The sequence below is a fragment of the Phodopus roborovskii genome, unplaced genomic scaffold, assembly GCF_943737965.1.
Source record: "Phodopus roborovskii unplaced genomic scaffold, PHOROB, whole genome shotgun sequence".
In the NCBI taxonomy this organism is placed as follows: domain Eukaryota; kingdom Metazoa; phylum Chordata; class Mammalia; order Rodentia; family Cricetidae; genus Phodopus; species Phodopus roborovskii.
In genome coordinates this window covers 16,938,211-16,944,210 of record NW_026126517.1, presented here as the reverse complement: position 1 = coordinate 16,944,210, position 6,000 = coordinate 16,938,211, and positions in this window count along the sequence as shown.

The following is a 6,000-nucleotide window of genomic DNA, read 5'->3' as shown; positions in this document are numbered from 1 at the left end:
GTCCCCTTGTATTTGTCCAAAATCTTGAGTTAGCCATTACATTAACCCTTTTGCAGTTGTTGGCTGGTGAGGTCCCACAAACTCCTGCAAAAATCACAAACTCTTCTAAATGTTATTAATTACACTCTGGAACTCAATGGTAAGACCTTGTTGTTTGAAGGCATTCTGTACTTGGGTCATACAGCATGGATATAGCAAGTTTGTATTGGTCTGGAAATTTCATTCCTAATGGCTAGCTCATTGTGCTGGAAGTAACTATGGACATAACTAGAGGAGAAAAGTATTCAACAATCTTCACCAGCGATGAACCCTGTGAGCTAAATAACATCTGGACTGGTAAGATATTATCATTGTTAAAACATGGGTATTAACATCATAGTAGCAGGATTTGTTGCTTTTTAAACTTTTTAAAAACTAACAAAGCATGCTGAAGTTTATACTGCCCCAAAATAATACATTGCCTATTTTACACTAGTGTATGTATATATTTCAGTTGTTTATTATATATTCCATATGCACAGTGATTTTGGCTACTATTCTAATACCAATTGAACAAAGCACAGTAATTGTGCAATAAAAATTATGATGCTCTGTTTTATTGAAACTTGAGTCATAACTTTTCTCACTAAGTTGTGACATATTTTCCCTTTGCTGCTGTACTCTTTGAAGCTTACTCTGTCTCATATAAATGCATGACCATAAGTTTTATGTTTTCTAGCCTTTGCATGTAAAGCAATTAATTCTGTATTTCTATTTCATTATTTTATACTTATAATAAAATGTATTTTATTTAAATTTCCAAAACAAAAATAAAATGTAAGTTATATAGAATATTATAAATTTAGCACCAAATATCTAGAAATATAGCTAATAAAATGCAAACTATCCTCAGACACTGGCTCTTTTATGTAGTCCTGAGAGAACTTGAAGAAAATTTTAATAAGAGGAAAGACTCGCCATAGTAGTGGTTTTTTTAATACTTAACATGTTAAGAAAATCAAACTTCATAGACTTATGGATAAGTTTGAGATAATTCAATTAGTGCATATCACATATAGAGGAAGAACATTTAAGATACCCATAGAGCCCTTGAAGCAAACATTGTCTAATTTGGGTCATTTCATATTTTACAGGAAAAATATGTATAGCCTGGTATTAAAAATATGCATGTTAAAGTCACAAATAATGGAATCTGTAAGTACAGACTCTCAATACAGAACTTTCCTTTTGAATCTCTGTATTTAACATGCACATACACTATTGGCAAGTGCTTTATCTTTTTAAATACTGTATTATTGTTGTTGTGCTTGTATGTTATGTGTGCATGGGCATTTCTATGGCACACATATGATATCAGAGAATAACTCTGGAGAGCCTGTTTTCTCCTTCCACCAGGGAAATTCTGAAGATCAAAGTTAGGTCATCAGGGTTGCATGACAAGCTCATTTACCACCTGAATCATTTTTTTCTGTCTAGTAAGTGCCTTAATTTCTAAGAGAGTAATGCATGTAGTTGCTTTTCAATCAGATATAAAACACATATGAACATGAAATATAAACTAATGTATTTGTTTTCCAGTGTAGTTATTCAAGTTCCCTAAGATAATTACAACATTAATAAAATTAACCAATGCAAAATTGCAAACATGTTTATAAAGAAAAGCAAACATTAGTTCATTTTTATGTTTTTGCCTTAGCTTAATACCCAAGAAAAATGAGTCTCTCCAAAACAGGTCCAATTTCATTTCTAGTTCTTCATGAAGTCATCTCCACAGTTGCAAATATTTTTATTTCCTACCCTATTTCAAGACTTACTATTAACATTATATCAGCTTTCCAGATTCTATACTCAGTAACATTAATTAATTCAATGCCATTACATCTTCTGTTGGTATTGTATTTAGAAATTATGTTATATTGTAGATAGCATATTTATTATACTTGGACTTGAAATATATGGTAAAATAAAATAAAAATGGAGGAAAAGGCAGTGCAATTGATAATTGAAATAATTACTGATGCATCCTGATTGGATTATGCTAAGTACACAAATATACCAATATATTCACTATAATGTTTCATAATAAGCAAAAATTTGAGTATATTATGATCATAATATTTTAAATGAGAACATGTCTGTTCAGTTAAAAATATCATGTTAATTATCTTTATGTTTTTAGCATTCACAAAATGTTTTTGCTATCCAAATATTTTAATAACAACTGATCTAAAAAGTTTTCTAATTTTTTTACTCACTAAACATCCTATGGTCACCAGTGACTATTAGAATACACTAAAAATATAAAAGGTTATACTTAAACATAATTGTTTCAAATTACTTACTTAACCAAACCCAGTTTAATAGGGCTATAAATTTTATAGTATAAGAGAGAAGGTCTAATCTTATTGAAATTAAATGCTTAAATTACAGTCAGCATAGTAGGAATCACAGATAAACATAGATTTATGGAGTCTAAAACTATAAAAAACTTTCCTTTTCTGTGTTAAACTTGAGATGGACATCAGCTATTTCTCAAGGTGAGGTGTACTTCTTGGGGCCAGCATGCCTTTAAAGTTACTACATTAACCAAAGAAGCAAAAAGAACCAGGGAAATGTATTGAAGACCAAGAAAAATCTTCAAAATTTAACTGGGAATAAAAAAACTTTGTTTTGAAAAATATTTATTCTATTCTTAGATGAATAATTTGATGCAATACATATGAAAACATCAAGGCATAAATCCTTACTAGGTCTGGGAAGTCCACCCATCCCTAGATGTGTACAAGAAGAAATTGACATCTGAGACATCATTTGTAAATAAGCAGTGGCTAGACAGTGATGATATCCAAAGATGTGCAATGCACATTCCGTTCAAAGGCTGCTATCCAGAAAGATACAGCATGTGCTGAAGTGCTGAGTTTTGTCCTTTGTTTTGCTGTGGTTAAGCTTGTTGGTTAGTGCAAGAAACAATAGCCCTCTTCTATTCATTCCATTATTCTGTATTGATAATGCCATTATCTATGTGTTCAGGAGGTTGGAAGCTCTGTTATAAATGGATGCATGGCCTCTGTATGGTAAAGCCAATGACTGACACCCCCTTTAAACAAGGATGTTTACAGAATGTAAATCATCCATGATATACATTTTCTTAAGTAATGTGGTAGTTTCTTGGGACTTTAATATAAACCAGTGAAAGCCAAAGGAATGAGGGCTTCATTTAACGTGTGATATTTAAGTTATTTAACTATATAAATATTAACTGAAATAAAGAAACTAGAAGCTTATTCCTGTTCATAAAATGTGTTCAGTCAGGAATGCAGGCAGACTATTCCAATTTGCCCACTCAGTTTTCTGATAAAGGTTTATATATTTTGAAATCACCTTTAAAATGGAAGACATCAGAAGGAACTGGGATCGACATGTAAACATGTAAAGTAATAAATTAAATAAAAAAATAAGGCGTCACTCAAAAATCTCCAATTCACTATAACTGACAGAGATTTCTACTGAATACTAGAAAATTAACTTCCAAGGATCAGATCTTTCTACTGTGAGCCATAGCAGAGTGCAGGGGTAAGGTCCTGACTTTTCATGGTAGTTTATCTAAACTCATGACTTAAATCACACTTTGGGATCAATACTCCCACCTGCTTCTTTCCAAAAGTCACAGTAACAAAGTTTACTTACCACTTGTCAAATCTGATGTGGATGTCACATGTAGTCAACATCCTGGAGTCACCTGTGCTAAGAGACTAGAACCTATGTCTTAGTCTCGCAGTTATTTTTGAAGTTAATATAATGCTAGTCTAATATCTCCAAGAGCTTCTTCAGCTCTAGAGTTAGCAAAGGTTTCACATTTTAAAGTCTCCTGAGCAGTTCTGCCTGTTATAATCAGAAGCTGTACCCTGGGCTTATATATGCCTGATATAGCATGATAGCACATTCTCCAAGGATTTCCAGCTCTCAGGGGTTAAACCATTGATAGGGAAGCAAACACCATTTTCCCGATGGTTAATATTTTTCTATAAACAAAAATTGTACATTTGTTTTTATATGTACAGACAATCTGTATTAAACCCAATATTTTGACAAAGGAAATATGGGTAGAAGTTGAGATTTCCTATAAGCTACTACACAGTGTGGTTTGTTCCAGCCCACATACTGATGAGTTGCTCTTAGAAAGCCAGAATTCAGACTCTTATATCTTACTGTGTTGCAGGGCTAGAGAATTTATAATAATAAACCAATTTCCTTATCACAAAATTTTATATCACAACCAAATCTGTCATGTCTATATTTGAGGAGTCCTGCTTTAGCTACCCAAGCAAGTGGGATTATAGGCATGCTTTAATGGACACCAAAGCCCTATTTATTTGTGTGTGTATTTATGTGTGGAATGAAGTTTGCATGTGCATATGTATTCATAAGTATGTGTAGGTCAAAGGACAATCTCTGGTGCCACAGACTGACCCAGTCGGGGGTCTCCTCCATGGGAGAATGAGGGCTCCAGTAATCAGATTGGAAAGGATTCGGTGAGTAACAGACACAACACAAAGAAATGCAGTTGGAATCTGTTGCAAGTTTACTTCAGTGAGAGCATCAGATAAATACACATGATTTAGGAACTAAAATTTGACCCCATGTCAGGTTACACATAGTCACATCTGCTGAGTGGTTACATGTTGACAACTTATCTTGAAACTAAAAACAGAGTACCATCTGTCCTCTAGACAGTGGTTAAGAGTATCAGACCTGAGGTCAATTTTATTCTTAGAATTCTCCCCAGTTGACTCCTTGTTAAAAAAAAAAATGCAGAAGGTTGCAAAGCTCAATATATTTATGGGCAGTCAGGCCAATTGGGCTGTTTTTTTTGAAGCCCCCCTCTATCTATTTGGCAAGGTGAGCATATAATTTTTGCAATTGCCTTGTTAAACTAATTCAGTTCCTTTTTGTCAATAAGCACCAAGGAGACCTTGCTCTAGCTAATCTCTCCATAAAGTTCAGTGTGCAATACACTTTTTCTTCACCTATATTTACCCCCATCTATTTCCCTGATCATCATACCCTCCTGTATACAGCATAAGATGGGTTGTATTCCTTAGTCTCTCTGGAGGTTCCCTGTTTACTGGAGGCACCCACCGTTGTCCTCTGAGTAGATAATACCTTCCACGATAAGTCATAATAGTAGGAATTCCTAGACTGTTCTTCCTAGTTCCTGGTGAACTCCCTGGGTCTTTTCCCTACTAGTCTCTGATCTTTTATCCTTTCACTATCCACTCTCCACCAAGACTTGGCCAGGATCTGTTGTATTAATTAAAGCCATAAAAATCAAGAAAGGTAAGGTACAGAAACCAAATCCACAGAATTTTATCAGTGCACTGGAACAAAGCATAGGGGAAGACTGCCAGGGACCTCTGAGAGACTAAGTTTTTTGGAACACATGCCTCTGGTCCAAAAACATGGTTTTCACCATGTCACACAAACTCCACCAGAGATGGTGTGACACGCTGGTGTTGTCCCTTAGGCTGTCCACCTTTTTTGATGTGAATTCTCTCACTAGCTTAGAAAGAGAAGAGTAGGATAGTATGGTTGGAAAATAGATCTATCACTCTACCTGTATCTACCTCATAGTGCCGTTCTTACAACAACTGAGGACTATTCTTACTTTTTTAAAATAGATTTCTGAGATCCAACTGAGGTCTAGAGCTTATAAATCAAGCTCTAGCAAATTAATTATTTTTCCAGCCATATTATTAAGAAACTTGCTTTTAATACTGATTTTATGATAGGGGGATTATGTAATTAGTGTATGGCTTCTTTTTAATCTAAATATCATTACCTAAGGAACAAAAGAACAAAGCAATGAACAGATTTTGTTACAGACTGTCACAGTTAGCCTCAAATGTCAACTTGACAAAATAACTAGTCACCTGAAAAGAGGAAATATCAAAGATCAGTTTGGCTTATTGTCATCTATGTGAGGCTTTTTCTTAGCATCTA